Raw genomic sequence first — 20,629 nt, 5'->3', positions numbered from 1 at the left:
ACCGGACGCACGAGCTGACCTGGCAAGTCGTGGTCCCAAGGCGAGATGCAGCTATGGTCCTGGGGGCTTACCATGACAGAGCGGGGCACTTCGGTTGGAAGAAACTGGAGTTCCTGCTAAGAGGAAGGTTCTTTTGGGTCGGCATGAGAGGAGCTGTAGAAAAGTGGTGCAGAGACTGTGGCCCTTGTCACCTGAGGAGGAAGGACCGCACCAGCCAGAAGACACCCTTGAGGCCCATCGTCACCACGCAGCCTCTTGAGCTGGTAGCTCTGGACCACGTCAAATTGGCTCCAAGCCGGTCTGGATACATCTATGCCCTGACAATCGTGGACCACTATTCCCGTTTTCTAGTGGTGGTCCCGGTAAAGGACTTGACAGCCCAAACAGCGGCCAGAGCCTTCCAGCAATATTTCTGCCATCCACACGGGTATCCGGAACAGGTCCTGACAGACCAGGGTCCAGCGTTCGAGGCTGAAATCTTCCAGGAGTTCTGCAACCTCTATGGCTGTAAGAAGATTCGTACAATGCCTTACCACCCCCAAACTAACGGGATGTGTGAGAAGATGAACAATATAGTCATTGATCTCCTGAAGACGTTGCCCCTGGAGGAACGCAGCCTGTAGCCAGAAAAACTGCCAGACCTGATAGACTTATACAATGACATCCCGGTGAATGCTACCAACTGCACCTCGGCTTACCTGATGCGAGCTAGACCAGGTAAGCTGCCCGTAGACCTGGAGATGGGAGTCCTAATACCTGAGGACACCTCTCCGGATGCGGACTGGGATATGGAAAGGCAACTGCAGTACAAGAAGGTACAGGAGAGTGTGGAGAAGAGCCTGGCCCAGGTGAGAGAAAGGCAAGAAAAACTCTTCAACCAACACGCCCCTGCTGGTCCCCTAGAACCTGGTGAGCAAGTCCTGAAGCGGAAGAGAAGGCTACATAAGTTGGACGACCAGTGGGAAAGGAAACCCTACACCGTGACAACCCAAAGGTGTGCGTAATCACCAAGGACGGAGGAGAAACCACTAGTGTCGTCTCCAGAGACCACCTCAAAAGATGCCCCGAGCAACTCCGTAGTGCAGAAGAGGATCAGAGTGACCTTGAACCCGCAGAGGACAAGGAAGAAATGATCAGCACCGTTCTCGGAGAGTTCCCTCAGTCCTGGACTCGCATAAATGATGCCATAGTGGTACCCATCCTGCATTTCCTGCAACCGGCCCAGCAACAGCCAACACCAGAGCCGGAAGGTGAAGAGGAGCAAGCGGTTCCAGAGGCAGAAGAGCCTGTACCAGCAGCCCAGGAGAGTCAACCCTCTGCTGACAGTGAGCCTGCCATGCCTGCGGTAAGCCAAAGGACCCGCAGACAGCTGCCTGCCCTACCTGTACACCCAGCTGGTAGCTGTACCCCTAACGCTAGTGGGGAAAGCCAGGTTGGTCCACCACCAGACAGTGGGTTAAGGAGGTCAACCAGGAGCACAAAGGGGCTGATACCCGCTCGCTGGAGAATATAGAGTGTACTAAAATTGTAAATAACCTTGTTGCCAAATGTTGAAATGTTTGCCAAAGTTACCTGCATGTTTATTAATAGTGTGTTTCAGTTTCTTGCAGCTACCGTAAGGACTCAAAGGTTATGGACTTTTTATAACCAGGACCTTGTATGGACTGCATTCGGAGCCTAACCCAGGAATGAACTAAGACTGTAAAGGACTTGGGGTAGGACAGACCCCCACCTGGTTAAGGCTCCCCGTTGTATTGGTGATATGGACACCCGGTCACAGGCCACACTGTGACCTTAAGAACTCAATTTGTGCGTCGTCTGTCTATTAATGTTTTATGGTTATGCATATTGTCTTTGTTTATTGTTTAGTCCCGGAGTACTAAATTTCACTAGGGGGGAATGTGTCACCCTGGCCTGGATGCCACAAAATGTAATAAAGCTGTGTCTGAGAGCAAGGGGGAGGTTCTCTAGTCAGGGGAACATTAGCATGCAGTACCTCCTGTCTCAGGCCAGTAGGGGGAGCAGGCTGCCCCTATAAAAGCTGGTGCTGGGGGCAGGGTTAGAAAGAACGGGATGGCCTGTCTCAGCACTGAGACGTGTCCCAGAGTGGAGCAGGGACAGAAAGTTGATTGCACCTAAGAGGAAGTGTGGCAGTAGGAGAGCCACCAGCCAGAGACGAGAGGCGAAGAGAGCCTGTCTTGGCAAATCAGAGACTGACCTTACCAGACTTTGGTGTCTGAGGCTGGAAGGATTCCACATCCCCCAGCAGAGAACCAGTCCGCAAGGGACTGTATATTCCTTGGCCTAAGAAGCCTGGAGGCCCTGCCACAACCGAAGGGACCAGTAAAGCCGTACAAGGCTGGGAGCAGAAAGGAACCCACGTCGCAGGCCATAGAGGCGAGAATACACGGAAAGCTCGGAAACGTGGGCTGTTACCCTATCAGGAGGAGATAGCCAGAAGGAGCGCAGAAAGCACGGTAGGCCTACACCCTCACCCTGACCAGGGCCAATTTCCCCGTTGCTCTCAGACATCCAGGTCCCCCTCCTAGCCGGGACTGTTTATGGGTCAATTTACCTGTTCTAGTAAAGACCCTGGACTGCAACCTGTTGTCTGTGTGCTCCTTGCTTCTCCAGCACTATCAGCACTGGGACCCTCACTACCATCACTCCCACCATCCACTATACTGCCCTGGGGCCGCACTCTTCCCGTGGGGAGTCACACTATCCTAGCTGCACACCTCATCAGCCCCAGCGGTCTGCATGCAGCGGCGGTTCCTAATAACCGCAAATCCACGGGTGGCGTAGTCGGACATAAACATCAGCACATAACGGACTACCACTGGCCTGACCACCCTGAGCCACAGAACCGGGTTGCCACTACTACTCCCATCGTTCCCCTACTGCCCGGATCCGAGTGCCCCACGGCCCAGGGGGCGAGTCACTGACATCACAGCTACATCTGAGAGAGACAGGGAGAGACAAAGGACAAACTTATAAGAAAGGAAAATGACGCGCCCCCTGGGACATATTCCTTTTTGAGGGGAATACCCGGCACCGGATCAGATGGGGGGTTGTAGTCTCCGAGCGGCTGTGACCCGGCCCCCGTGCCCAGGGCGTCAAGCTCAGTGTTATGTGGCAGTCCTACAGATGTTATTAAGAGTTCTTTTGTGTCGACTACGCCACCCATTGTGATGCGGTCACTGTGGCCGCCGCTGCAGCAGGGTCCGCTGAGGCTGATGGTGCAGGTGCAGCTTGAGATGGTATAACCCCCAACGGGTGGGGTATAGCCTCAGGGGGAACAGGTGCAGAGGATGGGGGTTGTGGTGGTGCAGTGCAGACGGCAGTGAAGACAGAGTCGGGTTGTGCAGTTAAGGGTGTTTACTTACTGCAGATGTTGTACTGGTCACTCCAGCTCCGAGTGACCACCCGAGCCGTGCTGCGTCCACCAGGTCCTGGATCCAGCCAACCCCCAAACAAGTCCGGAGCGTGGCCCTGAGCTCTCCTTCTGTCCCGTTCACTGGCCGTCCCCACCAGTGATCCACCTAGGTCCAGCTCCCTCGGGCCTTCTGTTGGGACACCCTTGGCCTTGGGTTCCCTGACCCTTCATGTGGTGTGCCTTCGGGGTGGATGTGGTGGGTGACCGTGGCAAACGCTGCCCACGGTCTCCGGTCTCTGGCTGGGGAATGTTTTTGCCCCCACCAGCTTGGGTTCCGGTACCCTGATGCCGACTCTTCACCCGGGGTTTTAATTTGGGATCTTAGAGTCCTGTTCTTCTGTGCCTCTGGGTCTCTCTCTCTCCTCTCTCACTCTGGGTCTTTCCTTCTCCTCTGCTCCTGACTTGTTCTCTGCATCTGACCCTGTTCTTAGTTGGTGCCCACCTTATATACACCCTCTATGTGTGAGCTCAGGTGACCAGCACCCAATGAGCTCCTATCTTTACCCAGGCTGCTCCCCCTATCTGCCCCTACACTAATTGGGATGTACCACCCCCCTCCCACTCCAGCCAGGAACAGACTCGGTCGTACCTGCACATTTCTAAGTGGGAGTACCGTCGGTCTGCTCCTCGGAAATGGGATGTGTGTAGTGCATGCAGCCTACCGAGCTCAGATCCACACTCCTTCCTTACCCGGGAGTGGAATATCACACCTCTGGCTTGAGGTGCAATACCCCTGTAGCAGCCGAATCCTCAGGGTGCTACAAAAACCTAACTGCATAGCAACAAAACAGCAACTTAATGATAGTGCAATATGGTCTGTAAGATTCCCAAATCATGGGACATGGCGCACACTATCAGGAAGTGCCCCTCTTTTTATTAACACTAGTGCCCATCCACTGCACTAGTTCTATCAATAACTATTTCCTATCTCATATACTAAACCTATTATCCTTATCCTATGTGTTATGCAATTCAAAAATTCTATAAACAAATTAGGAAATCCCAGAATTATAATAGAAACCCTAAAATACAAATGTTATTAAATCTCATTAAAAGCGGGACATATATCACCTTAAGTGAAAACAAATTAGTCACACCCCTAATGATAGACCCTTATTCAGACTGCGGGAAGAGGCACTTCTCAATCAGAGGCAGGCCACACCCATTGAGTACTATATACAGTGGGTACGGAAAGCATTCAGACCCCTTTACATTTTTCACTCTTTGTTTCATTGCAGCCATTTGGTAAATTCTAAAAAGTTCATTTTTTTTCTCATTAAAGTACACTGTGCACCCCATCTTGACTGAAAAAAAACAGAAATGTAGAAATTTTTGCAAATTTATTAAAAAAGGAAAACTGAAATATCACATGGTCATAAGTATTCAGACCCTTTGCTCATATTTAAGTCACATAGTTACATAGTTACATAGTTTATAAGGCCAAAAAAAACAAGCGTCCATCCAGTTCAGCCTATTTCTTGTGCACTGCAGCTATTCCGCAGCCTTGATCCAGGGGAAGGCAAAAAAAACCATGCGGTATAGGCCAATTTACATCATTGAGGAAAAATTCACTTCCCGACTCCAATCTGGCAGTCAGATTAAATCCCTGGATTAATTAACTATCACTAAGCATAAGATGTAATTTTATTGTTCTCAAGAAAGGCGTCCAGGCCTCTCTTGAACTCATTAAGTGAGTTGGACATCACCACTTCCTCTCCCAGAGAATTCCAGAGTCTCACGGCTCTGACCGTAAAGAATCCCCTTCTATGCTGGTGCAGGAACCTCCTTTCCTCCAGACGCATAGTGTGCCCCCTCGTCTTTGTCACCATCCTTGGTATAAACAGGTCATGGGAGAGATCTCTGTACTGCCCCCTGATGTATTTATACATGTTTATGAGGTCTCCCCTAAGCCTTCTCTTTTCCAACGTAAATAGGCCTAATTTGGACAACCTCTCTGGGTATTCTAGTCCCTCCATTCCCTTTATTACCTTAGTCGCCCTCCTTTGTACCCTCTCTAGCTCCAATATGTCTTTCCTGAACACCGGAGCCCAGAACTGTGCACAATATTCTAAGTGCGGCCTTACCAGCGCTTTATACAGAGGAAGAACAATGTTCTCATCATATGCCCCTATTCCTCTTCTGATGCATGCCATGACTCTATTTGCCTTCGCAGCTGCTGCCTGACACTGGGCACTCCAATTTAATTTGCTGTTAACCAAGACGCCCAGGTCCTTCTCCATGTCAGATTTCCCCAACGGTTTCCCATTTAATATGTATGGGTGACTGCTGTTTTTCTTTCCCATGTGCATGACCTTACATTTATTGGCATTGAACCCCATTTGCCGTTTTTTGGCCCAACTCCCCAATTTATCTAAATCCTCCTGTAGCTGTGCCCTATCCTCATCTGTATTAACTACGTTACAAAGTTTAGTATCATCTGCAAATATTGCTATTTTACTATGCAACCCTTCCACTAGATCATTAATAAATATATTAAATAATATAGGGCCCAAGACAGACCCTTGAGGCACCCCGCTAGTCGAGACGCAGTTATAAAAGGAATCCAATTTGTCCGCATTAATCAACTGCAGGGCATCTTGATTGGCAAATAGATTGATCACTTTGGGGTACCAAGTGTTCAGCAACTTTTCTTCTGTCTTGGCACAAGCCAAGGATACGCTGTTCCTCAGGGATTCACATTCTACAGGACCCCTGGACCCGACAAAGAATAAAGCACTTTATCATATTAAACCTGACAGGGCACACCTGTGAGGTGAAGACCATTTCCGGTGACTACCTCTAGAAGCTCATCAAGAGAACGCCAAGAGTGTGCAAAGCAGTCATCAAAGCAAAAGGGGGCTACTCTGAAGAACCTAGAATATAAGACATATTTTCAGTTGTTTCACACTTTTTTGTTAAGTATATAATTCCACATGTGTTAATTCATAGTTTTGATGCCTTCAGTGTGAATGTACAATTCTCATAGTCATGAAAATACAGAAAAATGAGAAGGTGTGTCCAAACTTTTGGTCTGTACTGTATATATCCACCCATATACAGTATACATATATATACACACATATACAGTATACATATATACACACCCATATACAGTATACATATACACACACACATACAGCATACATATATATACACACTTATACAGTATACATATATATACACACACATACAGCATACATATATATACACACATATACAGTATACATATATATACACACATATACAGTATACATATATACACACATATACAGTATACATATATATACACACATATACAGTATACATATACACACACATATACAGTATACATATATACACACATATACAGTATACATATATAGACACACATATACAGTATACATATATACACACATATACCAGTATACATATATACACACATATACAGTATACATATATACACACATATACCAGTATACATATACACACACATATACAGTATATATATACACACATATACAGTATACATATATATACACACATATACAGTATACATATATACACACCCATATACAGTATACATATACACACACATATACAGTATACATATATACACACATATACAGTATACATATATACACACATATACCAGTATACATATATATACACCCATATACAGTATATATATACACACATATACAGTATACATATATATACACACACATACAGCATACATATATATACACACTTATACAGTATACATATATATACACACACATACAGCATACATATATATACACACATATACAGTATACATATATATACACACACATATACAGTATACATATATATACACACTTATACAGTATACATATATACACACATATACAGTATACATATATACACATATACAGTATACATATATACAGCCATATACAGTATACATATATATATGCATACAGTATGCATATACACATATACAGTATACATATATATATATACATACATATAGAGTATCTATAATATAACGCTACAAGCGTCCCTCTGTCTGAAGCCTTTATAGTCTGCGCTAGTGCGACACGCCTGCACAGTCTGGCTCCAGACTGAAGAACGCATGGAGCCGTTACAGGTAAGAGGAGTGTATGGTGCTGGAGATCACGGTATGCGTATACACTGAACACATACCGCGATCTCTGGCGCCATACTTACATACTTACCTGACCGGGATGAGCGCTACCGCGGCGCCTCTGTTCGGTCCAGAGTCCGGGGGAAGAGGGAAGCGTTGAAATTGGCGCATGCGCATAGCGCTATCTGGTGCCATTTTACTGAAGATACATTTGCAATGTGTCTTCAGCAAAATGGAGCCGGACAGCGTGGTATGAGCACACGCGTACTTCGGCGCCGCACTCCTCCCCCAGCCTCCAGCAGAACGGGAAACAGCACTGGAGCACAGGGAAGAAAGGTGAGTATAAGTGTTTCTTTTCTTGTATGTGTGTGCAGCATGATAGGGATGAGGGGTGCCATACATACCAGGATTGGGGGGTGAGGGGTGCCATACATACCAGGATTGGGGGGTGAGAGGACCATACATACCAGGATTGGCGGGTGAGGGGACTATCCATACCAGGATTGGGGGGTGAGGGGTGCCATGCATACCAGAATTGGGGGTGAGGGGACCATGCATAACAGGATTGGGGATGAGGGGTGCCATGCATACCGGGATTGGGGGTGAGGGGTGCCATGCATATCAGGATAGGGATGAGGGGTGCCATGCATACCAGGAATGGGGATGAGGGGTACCATGCATACCAGGATTGGGGATGTGAGGTGGTACCATAGATACCAGGATAGGGATGAGGGGGTACCATGCATAACAGGATTGGGGATGAGGGGTGCCATGCATACCAGGATTGGGGGTGAGGGGTACCATGTATACCAGAATTGGGGGGTGAGGGGACCATGCATACCAGGATTGGGGGTGAGGGGTGCCATGTATACCAGAATTGGGGGAGGGGAACATGCATACCAGGATTGGGGATGAGTGGTGCCATGCATACCAGGATTGGGGAATGAGGGGACCATGCATTCCAGGATTGGGGGTGAGGGGTGCCATGCATACCAGGATTGGGAAATGAGGGGTGCCAAGTATACCAGAATTGGGGGTGAGGGGTGCCATGCATACAAGGATTGGGGGGTGAGGGGTGCCATGTATACCAGGATTGGGAGGTGAGGTGACCATGCATACCAGGATTGGGGAATGAGGTGTGCCATGTATACCAGGATTGGGGAATGAGGGGTGCCATGCATACCAGGATTCGGGGGTGAGGGGACCATGCACACCAGGATTGGGGGGTGAGGGGTGCCATGCATACCAGGATTGGGGGGTGAGGGGACCATACATACCATGATTGGGGGGTGAGGGGAGCCATGCATACCAGGATTGGGGAATGAGGGATGCCATGTATACCAGGATTGGGGGGTGAGGTGACCATGCATACCAGGATTGGGGAATGAGGTGTGCCATGTATACCAGGATTGGGGAATGAGGGGTGCCATGCATACCAGGATTCGGGGGTGAGGGGACCATGCATACCAGGATTAGGGGGTGAGGGGACCATGCATACCAGGATTAGGGGGTGAGGGGACCATGCATACCAGGATTAGGGGGTAAGGGGACCATGCATACCAGGATTAGGGGGTGAGGGGTGCCATGCATACCACAATAGGATGGGGGCAGCACAAATACCAGGATGGGAGACCATATACCAATAAAAATGCTCGCCACCCGGGCGTAGAACGGGTTCAATAGCTAGTACATATATACACGCATATATACAGTAATACAGCATATACATACACATATATACTGTATATACACACACACACACACACACATATATACAGTAATACAGCATATACATACACATATATACTGTATATACACACACACACATATATATATATATCTGGCGACAGGGCCCCGCTGCGTCCTCTGTGTCTCTGTACAGATATAAGTGTAACACGTACTGGATCCAGCACAGGTGACAGTCTGCCATAGAGCTGACGTGCAGTACATACACTGTGTTATGGGGGCGCTCACCTGTGCGGACCCCGCGCTCCGGCCGCTACTTCTCTGCTCATATAAGGTCTCTCTTTCTGCCATTAAATAATTCGGTTGTCATGGCAGTGGAGGCGGGGCGTTGGTAGGGGGCGTGTCTGGTATAGGGCAGATTGGGGCGGGGCTGTCATGCAGTGCTTGTCTCATCGCTGTAATTTCCTGCTGATGCCACCTGGTGGACAGCATTGGTCAGTACGCGCTGAGAATGCTCACATGGTGGGGGAGGGGCAGCTTATATATGTATATACACAGTCACAATGCAGTTAGGGTTATGTTCACACAGTGTTTTTTTAAACGTTTTTTTCCACATTATAAAACTCAGTGTTGTCAGGAAAAGCATTGCCTGTATTTTTGATGTATGCCTCATACAAAATACATTTTTGAAGATTTTTTTTAATCTTCCATCCTATACTCGGGCACTGGCTGTATATTGTTGAGGCCCCGGGACTTGCTTAGATCCGCTGGGTGGCATTGCCAGCTGCATTGCAGTAAATGGGTGACCTGAAATCCCACATTTATCCTGTGACCAGTTAGGGACTGTTTTTTCTTAAAGAAGGGGCTCATGTTATTAATCCCAGACAATCCATTAATGGAGTTTCCAGTAGTATAATAATGATGATTTATCCTGGGGATGGGTTATCAATATCCGATCGGTGGGCTCCGACACGCGGCACTGGCTCTACCCATCAGCTGATTGCAGCGCTCAGATGTAAATAGTGTGAAGATTGAACATCACTGCTCCATTCACTGTACTGCGGGTCCTGCAGATCAGCTAATATTCATGTAATAGGAGCTGATCTGCAGCACCAGGGAGCGGCCACTACACAGTGACCAGAGCTGTGATGTTCAGCTCCTCAACAATGTTTACATCTGACCTCGGCCAGAGTTTCAAACAACTGAGTAGTGGAGGAGCCACGTGCCGGACCCCCACAAATCTGATATTAATGAGCTAACCAGGGTATAGGCCATGAATATGTTTGTCCTGGAAATTCCCTTTAAGGCCCACCTGCACATACTATGTATATAATATATATATATATGGCAAAGAGTGGGAAGGGGTTAATAAAAGGCTCATAAAACGGACAAACAACACAAATATTGGTTCTATCTTTTACACATTTGGGGTAGCCCTTAAGAGGGCCGGAGAGAGAGAGAGAGAGAGAGAAAGAGAGAGAGAGAGAGAAGAGAGAGAGAAGAGAGAGAGAAGAGAGAGAGAAGAGAGAGAGAGAAGAGAGAGAGAGAAGAGAGAGAGAGAGAAGAGAGAGAGAAGAGAGAGGGGAGGGAGAGATACCGGGAGATACCAAGAGAGAGAAAAAAAGAGAGACCCAACCAGTGCAAAGCTAAGCCGGGCAGGCGGCAGCGGCTATTTATACCCACTGCTGATCTCTGATTGGTGGAAAATCTGGGTGTGGCTGCTCTCTGATTGGTGGAAAATCTGGGTGTGGCTGCTCTGTGATTCGTCAGCATTATGACCTCACAGTGGCGATGACTCATACCTCCTGGGTGGTTCTTCTGGGCGGTTCTGTTTTCTGACTGGTGGAAATTCTAATCAGCATTATGACCTCACAGTGGCCGTGACTCATGTTTCATGGACTGTTCTATCTGGGTGACCTGAAACATGCTGATCTCTGATTGGTGGAAATTCAAGTCATCTTCATGACATCACAATCAGCATGTTATTACTGCTGAGATGTTCAGTTTTTTCCTAAATTTCCTACGTTTTGTCCTAATTTATTAGCACATATATACCACTCATTCCTACAATCAAAGGGTCAGGAAACCCCTCTGAAATCAATATCCTACAATTTACCCCAACAGCAAAAAAACAACTATAAACAAAATACCAAAAGATATATCAGATTATTAATGAGCAAATAAAAGACACAATCACATAAAAAGAATCTTTAGAAAGGTGTAGAAAAAATGCTGTAAAGTAAGAACGCTTCAAAAATAGAAATGTTAATGATTTATTTAATCAATTAACAAAATACAAGTGAATGAACAAACAAAAAATCTAGATCCAATCAATATTTGGTGTGACCAACTTTTCACTTTAAGGCTGGGTGCCCACGTAGCATTTTTCAAGCGTTTATGCTGCAGAATTTCCGCAGCGTAAACGCTTGTTAAACGCTAGGTTATCGGCCCCCCATGGTCCCCAAGGGGATTCCGCATGTTCTATGCACATGCTGCGGATTTTTCCGCAGCGTTTATGCTGCGTACAAAAATCCGCAGTATGTCATTTAATTTTGCGGAAGCGCAGCGGAACTCCCGCCATTGACTTGCATTGAGACGCATAGAAACCGCGACTGTACATTTGTACAAGCGGCTTCTATGCGTCTCTATGTGCGGATGGTACCCAGTTCTGGAGGAGAGGAGACTCTCCTCCAGACCTGGGTACCATTGTACCTGTAAAAAAAGAATAAAATAAATAAAGTTTATACTCACCTTTCCAAAGGCTTCTCTCTGAATGCCGGCATCGCTTGAGGACCTGCGGCGACGTCACAGTCATGTGACCGCAGGCCCTTCACCGCTCTGTCTCGCGATATGCCGGCATCCAGGAAGCAGAGAGGAACGAGCGCTGCAGCCACGCCGGGGCCTCGGGGGTGAGTATAGCTTTATTTGTTTTCATTTTTATGGTTCACACTGTATAAATCCATGCTGTTTGCATGGATTTATACAGTGTGACCTAGTTGTCAAGCACTTTCCAAGTGATGCTATTGACGCGCCCCCTGGGCCGTGTTCAGTGGATACCTGGAGCCGGATCCGGATAGGGGTAGTAGTCCTTGTGGCGGTGACCCGGTCCGTGCCCAGGGTGTCAAACTCAGTGGCAGTCTATGGCAGTAGATGTTAGATCACTACGCCACCCGTTGATTTGCAGCTATGGAGCTGCCGCTGCAGGGCAGACCGCTGAGGCCGGTGGTAGGATTGTGCAGCATGGTAGTATAACCCCCAACGGGAGGGGTATGGCCTCAGGGCAGCCGACGTGGATGATGGGGGTAGCAGGAACCACTCGGAGACGGTACGGTGTAGTTTAGGGTCTTTACTGGTAACAAAGATAGACCCTCCCGGAGTACTGGCTAGCGATTGGGGCCTGGTCAGTCCTTGAGCAGATGGGATCTCCCCTGGCCAGGTGGAGTTGTAGGCCTCCCAAACTAACGATACTCTTCTGGCTACCTTGCTAGAGGCGGGTATAAGTAGCCCACGTCCCTGAGTGTACCGTGTGGTGCTCACCCGTATGGCCGGTGACTCGGGGCCTTCTAATGGCTTCCGCTCCACGATGGCGGTGCTGGTCCCACTCTTGTGACCGTGCCTTCAGGTTTCTGGGCCAGAGGATCTGCAATCCCCGGCCGGTCGGTTTCTGCTGCTGGGTAGAGATTAGTCCCCACAGCCTCGGACTCCGGGTCCGGTGATACTTCTTAGTCAGGGCGAGCTCTGCAGCTGCCAGCCCCTGACTCTTTGTAACACTGCTCCACAGAGCTCCTGTTGTTTCTTCCTATGCTGCTTCTCTGTCTCTACTTCTGTTCTTCTTCTACTCACTAACCCTGCCTCAGCCCCAGGTTTATATAGGGGAAGTTCTTCCCCTCCCAAGACTGGGCAGGAGGTGTGGCATGCACAGGATCCCTGACCAAAGGACCTCCCACCTGCTCTCAGACATAACATTACATTACTGTGGAAACCAGACCCCTGGGGTGCCACATTCCCCCCTAGTAAAATTTAGTACTCCGGGACTAAACATATTTTAGAAAAACATAACAATATATAACAATAACAATAAAGAAACACATAAAGGTGGTCACGGCATGTCCGCAACCGGGTGCAGTCTTTGAAGAAAAGCAAAGGTGTCCATTTCACCAAAACAGGGAGACGTAACCAGGTAGGGGCCTGTCCTGCCCCGAGTCCTTAACAGTCTTTAGTCCGTCCTGGGTTACGCTCCAACTATATACAAAGGATTCCCGGTAAATCCACCACAGACTCCTAAAAACAACTAGAAACACAAAATTACACACAAGCAACTATAGACAGGTAAACATTATAAAATAGCTTAAACATTTAGATCCTCCAACGTGCGGGTAACTGGCCTCTAGTGGCCCTAGTGGACCTACGGAGCTGACTGTCTGGCCCTGAACTACAGGGTGTAGGAGCTGTCAAGGGTAAACTGGGCAGCTGTCTATGGGCCCTTTGGCTCACTAGGGGTGTGGCAGGCTCACTATAAGCAGAGGGTTGATTTTCCGGGTCTGCTTGTGTAGAGTCTTCTGCCTCCTGGACCGGCTGTTCTTCCAGCTCTTCCTGTTGCTCCGTAGGTGCTTGGGATGCTGGTTGGAGGAAGGTGAGTACGGGTACCACAACTGCACCATTGACTTGAGTCCAAGACCGAGGGAAGTCCCCGAGCACAGTACTAACCATATCTTTCCTTTCCTCTACGGGTCGATGGTCTTCTTGTTCCTCTTCAGGGTTCCTCAGTTGTTCGGGACACTTCTTCAGGTGGTCCCGGGATACAATGGCTGTGGTTTCCCCTCCGTCTTTACTGATGGTACAGACCTTCGGGTTCTCGTGGCTTGAGGGCAGTACGGTATACGGGTCCTTCTCCCACTGGTCGTCCAACTTGTGGAGCCGTCTCTTCCTCTTCAAGACCTGCTCTCCGGGTACCAGGGGAACAGCGGGAGCATACTGGTTGTAAGTTTTCTCTTGTCTTTCCCTAGCCTGACAGAGACTTCGCTCCACGCTCTCCTGTACTCTCCGGTACTGCTGCTGCCTCTCTGTGTCCCAGTCTGCTTCTGGTGAAGTGTCCTCGGGTGTCAGGACTCCCATTTCCAGGTCAACAGGTAACTTACCAGGTCTCGCCCTCATTAGGTAAGCCGGGGTACAGTTGGTGGAACCTACCGGGATGTGGTTGTATAGGTCCACCAGATCGGGCAACTTCTCAGGCCACAGACTGCGTTCTTCCAGGGGCAACGTTTTTAGAAGATCCATTACCACCTGGTTCATTTTCTCACAAAGTCCATTAGTTTGCGGATGGTAGGGTGTCGTCCTTATCTTCCGGCAGCCATACAGATTGCAGAATTCCTGGAAGACCTCCGCTTCAAAGGCAGGTCCCTGGTCCGTCAGCACTTGGTCCGGGTACCCGTGTGGACGGCAGAAGTGCTGCTGGAAGGCTCTAGCTGCTGTTTGAGCCGTTAAGTCCTTGACGGGGACGACAATCAAGAACCGGGAGTAATGATCCACGATGGTTAACGCGTAGACGTAGCCACTTCTGCTTGGGGTCAGTTTTACATGATCCAAGGCTACCAGTTCCAACGGTTGCCGGGTGACGATGGACTGCAGGGGAGTCTTCTGGCTGGCACGGTCCTTCCTTCTCAGGTTGCACGGGCCACAGTCTCTGCACCACTTCTCGATGGTTCCCCTCATGCCTACCCAGTGGAACCGCCCGCGCAGCAGGAACTCCAGCTTCTTCCACCCGAAGTGTCCAGCTCCGTCGTGGTATGCCTCCATCACCATGGCTGCGTCTCTTCGTGGCACCACTACTTGCCAGAGTAGTTCATGCGTCCGGGAGTTAACCATTCTGCGGCACAACTTCCCCTTGTAAAGGAACAGTCGACTCTTCTCTGCCCACAGTTGTTTAGCTTCCTCCGGAGCGTCCGGTTCAAGGCGAGCCTCCGGCCGAGTCAGCATCTCCTTCACCAGTCGGACGGCAGGGTCGCTGTCTTGCGTTTCCGCCCAGTTGTAGTGAGGTAAGGGGTTCAACGTAGCAGCCTGCTTACTCCTTACCCGGTGGGAATACTGGATAGTCCCATGACGGTGGAACGCAGGGAGTTCAACTTCTTCCAGTCCCTCCGGATCTTCTCCTTCGTCCGGCAGGTTGGGCATCCTGGACAGGGCGTCCGCGTTGGTATTGGAGCGTCCTGCCCGGTACTTGATTGTGAACTCGTAGTTGGACAGACGGGCCATCCACCTCTGCTCCAGGGCACCGAGTCTTGCCGTGTCCAGGTGTGTCAACGGGTTGTTATCCGTGTACACGGTGAACCGGGAAGAAGCGAGGTAATGCTTAAAGCGCTCGGTGACTGCCCATACTACGGCCAGGAACTCTAGCTTAAATGAGCTGTAATTCTCGGGGTTCCTTTCGGTGGGTCGCAGTTTTCGGCTGGCGTAGGCGATTACTCGTTCTTTCCCCTGCTGGACCTGGGACAGTACGGCTCCTAGCCCGATGTTACTGGCGTCGGTGTAGAGGATAAAGGGCTGGCTATAATCCGGGTACGCCAGGATTTCATCCCCCGTGAGGGCCATCTTCAGCTGGCGGAAGGACTCTTCTTCCAGCTCCTCCCATTTGAAGGGCGGCTTCTGGTTCTTAGCCTTCCGGGACTGGCCTATCAGAAGGTCCTGCATAGGTGCTGCCTTTTTGGTGAAACCGGGAATAAACCTTCGGTAGTAGCCTACCAACCCGAGGAACTGCCGCACTTCTTTTACGCTGGAGGGGCTTGGCCATTCCTTAATTGCGGTGATCTTATCAGGGTCGGGAGCCACTCCGTCAGCGCTCACCACGTGTCCCAGGTACTGCACCTTTGGTTTCAGGAGGTGACACTTGGAGGGTTTCACCTTTAGGCCGTAACTCGCCAGAGCTTCGAACACCTCCGCCAGGTGTTTCAGGTGGTCCTCATAAGTCTTGGAATATACGATGACATCGTCCAGGTACAACAGGACCGTCTCAAAGTTTCTGTGGCCCAGACAGCACTCCATTAATCGTTGGAAGGTTCCTGGTGCGTTGCAGAGTCCGAACGGCATGCAGGTGAACTCGCTAAGTCCCATCGGGGTGGTGAATGCGGTCTTCTCCCGGTCCGCCTCTGCTACAGGAACCTGCCAGTACCCGCTAGTGAGATCCAAGGTAGAGAAGAAGTTAGCAGATCTTAAAGCAGCCAAAGACTCCTCTATCCTTGGTAAAGGGTACGCATCTTTGTGTGTGATACGGTTAATTTTCCGGTAATCTACACACATTCTCATAGTGTTGTCTTTCTTTTTGACTAAAACTAGTGGGGCTGCCCAGGGGCTACAGCTATCCCGGATTACCCCAGCCTCCTTCATGTCTCTAAGCATCCCCTTGGCGTGTTGGTAATGTGCAGGGGGTACGGGTCGATACCTCTCTTTTATGGGAGGATGATCTCCCGTGGGAATGTGGTGTTCTACCCCCTTGACTCGCCCAAAGTCTAACGGGTGTTTACTAAACACTCTCTCATACTCTTGAACCACCCGGTAGACTCCCTGTTTCTGGTGGGAGGGAGTGGAGTCAGTTCCCAAGTGTAGTTGCTGACACCAATCCTCCTTTACTTTCTTAGAGCCGTTACCTTCCTCCGGGTGAGATGGAGGCAAGGGTTCCACAGACTGTATAGAGTTTTGGTTGATGGTATATAATTTGGCTAGCGTGGCATACCGGGGTAGGTACACTTCCCTCTTCCCGATATTTATTATGCGAACGGGCACCCTCCCATGGCGTACATTGACCACCCCCCGTGCTGTCAAAATGGTGGGCCTACTGTCTGAGTAAACTGGTTCTACCATTGCCTGGTAATCTCTACCTCTCGGACCAATAGCTGCCCGGCACCAAATCATCATTTCACTTTTTGGGGGCATGGCAATAGGGAAAGGGTCACACATTCTTACGCTACCAATCTCACCGCCGGAGAGTTCCACCTGTTGCCGTCGCATCAGTGCCCGGATCTCTTTCTGGAGCACTCGCTGCTCGCCGGAGCTGGCGTTCTTGGCAACCTGTTGTAAAAGGAAAATCACCTCTGCAAGACAATTTTCAATTACATTAGTTCCTAGCGTTATCTTTGGGTGACTCTCATGCTTGTCAATATCTACAATGATCAGTCCCTGTGCTGCCAGTTCGACTCTACCGATTTTGATGGTCACCTCTTTAAATCCGATCTGTGGCACGGGCTGGCCATTGCTGGCGATGATACTCAAGTCGTCGTCAGGGTAGCGGGTAATATCCGAGTCATTCCAGTACTGCTTAAAGAGCACGTACGGGATGGTGGTGACCTGTGACCCGGTGTCCAGTAGGGCACTCATGGGAATGCCATCCAGTACCACAGGCAAGACTGGACGTCCTCCCACATATCTGTCGCGCCAGTTCGATGGGCCTGGTGATCTTTTTCCTGGGGGTTGGCCCTCTACCCCAGGTTGTGCCAGTTTAAAGGACAGTACCTTGCCATATGTCCGGGTTGATTGCAGCGGCGGCAGATGGGTCGTCCGTCCTCGCTGTATCGGTCACTGGGTCTTCCTCTGGCCGGTGGGGTCCTCCTTGGTCGACGCCACGGGATGTCCTCCGGTCCGGATGCCAGCTGGATCTTCCCTGGGGTGGAAACCTGTAAAGACTGCACAGTTCGGGTTAGCGCAGCAACGCTCTTAACTAGCTCTTGGACCTGATGGTGTAGGTCTGGAGCCGGGTCATTGTCCAAAGCCTGCGCATCAGCTCCCACAGGCCCTGCCGACAAGGGCGCCGCCTCCTGGTGGTAAGTGGTAGTAGGGCGCCTGTGGGTCACAACGCCACCCGGTGCCGGTTCTCGGAGCACCCGGATGGCTCTGTCCTTGAACTGTGCAAAGTCCAGATGAGGATCCTGTAAGGCTATGGCCCGCAACTGGGTTCGGTGGACATTGCAATATAGTCCCTCTATAAATTGTTCGGTCAACAGCCTGTCCTCGTTTCCCACGCTGTCAGGGTCGGTCTGCTTAATGGCCCTCAGGGCCTCTTGTAGGTTTAGTGCATAGTCCCTTATACTCTCATGTGCTCGCTGCTTGCACCCATAGAATCTAAGCTTAATCTCGGCTGAGGTGCGGGTATCAAAGGTGTCCCTCAGCCGGGTTAGTATCCCTGCGACAGTCCTCCTCCCAGGTGGCCAGGACTTTACCTCCCTTTGGGCTGCCCCGGTTAGTTGGGCCACCAGGATGCTCACTTTTTGCTCTTCTGTGAGGGGGTACACCTGGAAGAGGCTATCCAGCTTTTCTCTAAAGTCATGCAGGGTATGTGACTCCCCTGAGTACTGGGGTAGCCAAGCTGCTCCCGGGATATAGGGCATGGTGAAGGGCATAACTGCAGCAGCGGTGGCGCTGGCGGGGGTTGAGGCAGTGAAGCTCTCCTCCGTATCCGACATCCTTCTCCCCCCTAGTGGACCGTGGCCTACCTTGCGATGATCCTCTTCCGTAGGCCGCGGCTCCGCAGTGGATCGTCTGGGTTTTGGACCTTCCGTCGCGCTCCTGTGACGTCGGCGTCTGCTGGGCTCCTTCCAGGACCTTACGCAACGTCCGGACGTGAGGCAGGGCTTCAGTTCTCGCGGGCTTTTCGGAGTCCACGCCCCTCTTCTTCCCGCGCGGCGTCCTCAAGATGGCGTCCAACGGCGGGAAAACTCCACAGATGGCGGGAAGAAGGCTGAAGATGGCGCCGGATGGCGGGAATCTTCACGGATGGCGGGAAGAAGGCTGAAAATGGCGCCGGATGGCGGGAATCTTCACCACAGGTGAGTTTGAAAGTCTCTTTTTCAGGCACGCAGTACCCGGTGGTTACGGGCACGAGATCCTGCCGACTACGCCAAAGTTGACGCGCCCCCTGGGCCGTGTTCAGTGGATACCCGGAGCCGGATCCGGATAGGGGTAGTAGTCCTTGTGGCGGTGACCCGGTCCGTGCCCAGGGTGTCAAACTCAGTGGCAGTCTATGGCAGTAGATGTTAGATGACTACGCCACCCGTTGAATGCAGCTTTAGAGCTGCTGCTGCAGGGCAGACCGCTGAGGCCGGTGGTAGGATTGTGCAGCGTGGTAGTATAACCCCCAACGGGAGGGGTATGGCCTCAGGGCAGCCGACGTGGATGATGGGGGTAGCAGGAACCACTCGGAGACGGTACGGTGTAGTTTAGGGTCTTTACTGGTAACAAAGATAGACCCTCCCGGAGTACTGGCTAGCGATTGGGGCCTGGTCAGTCCTTGAGCAGATGGGATCTCCCCTGGCCAGGTGGAGTTGTAGGCCTCCCAAACTAACGATACTCTTCTGGCTACCTTGCTAGAGGCGGGTATAAGTAGCCCACGTCCCTGAGTGTACCGTGTGGTGCTCACCCGTATGGCCGGTGACTCAGGGCCTTCTAATGGCTTCCGCTCCACGATGGCGGTGCTGGTCCCACTCTTGTGACCGTGCCTTCAGGTTTCTGGGCCAGAGGATCTGCAATCCCCGGCCGGTCGGTTTCTGCTGCTGGGTAGAGATTAGTCCCCACAGCCTCGGACTCCGGGTCCGGTGATACTTCTTAGTCAGGGCGAGCTCTGCAGCTGCCAGCCCCTGACTCTTTGTAACACTGCTCCACAGAGCTCCTGTTGTTTCTTCCTATGCTGCTTCTCTGTCTCTACTTCTGTTCTTCTTCTACTCACTAACCCTGCCTCAGCCCCAGGTTTATATAGGGGAAGTTCTTCCCCTCCCAAGACTGGGCAGGAGGTGTGGCATGCACAGGATCCCTGACCAAAGGACCTCCCACCTGCTCTCAGACATAACATTACATTACTGTGGAAACCAGACCCCTGGGGTGCCACACTATCGCCTGGAAAGCGCTTGTCAATCTGCATGCGGAAACGCATGTGAATCCGCATGTGGATCCGCATGTATTCTGCAGGAAAAACGCATGCACAATCTGCATGCGTTTTTTCTGCCAGGGAGATGCAGAAATGCTGCAGAAATTTTCTGCTTCATTTCTGCATCGTGGGCACATAGCCTAAAACAGCATCAATTCTTCTAGGTACACCTGCGCAAAGTCTGGGATTTGTAATAATACAGTCAGGTGTCTGGTCATACACCATGGCAAGACTGAGCAAGAATACACAAGGGAGTTATACTACATCAGCAAGGACTCTAAGGCACAAATTTCAAAGCAGATTGAGGGTTCAAGATGTGTCATTCAAGCACTTGTGAAGAAGCACAAGAAACTGTGCAACGTCGAGGTCAGTAGATGCAGTGGTCGGCCAAGGAAACTTAGTGCAGCAGATGTATGACACATTATGGTTACTTTCCTTCAAAAGTGGAAGATGTCCAGCAGTGCCATTAGCTCAGGACTGGCAGCAACCAGTGGGA

The sequence above is a fragment of the Phyllobates terribilis genome, unplaced genomic scaffold (genome assembly GCF_046119375.1).
Source record: "Phyllobates terribilis strain yellow unplaced genomic scaffold, ASM4611937v1 Scaffold_296__1_contigs__length_2355070, whole genome shotgun sequence".
Lineage (NCBI taxonomy): Eukaryota > Metazoa > Chordata > Amphibia > Anura > Dendrobatidae > Phyllobates > Phyllobates terribilis.
Note: the sequence above shows the minus strand (reverse complement) of the source record.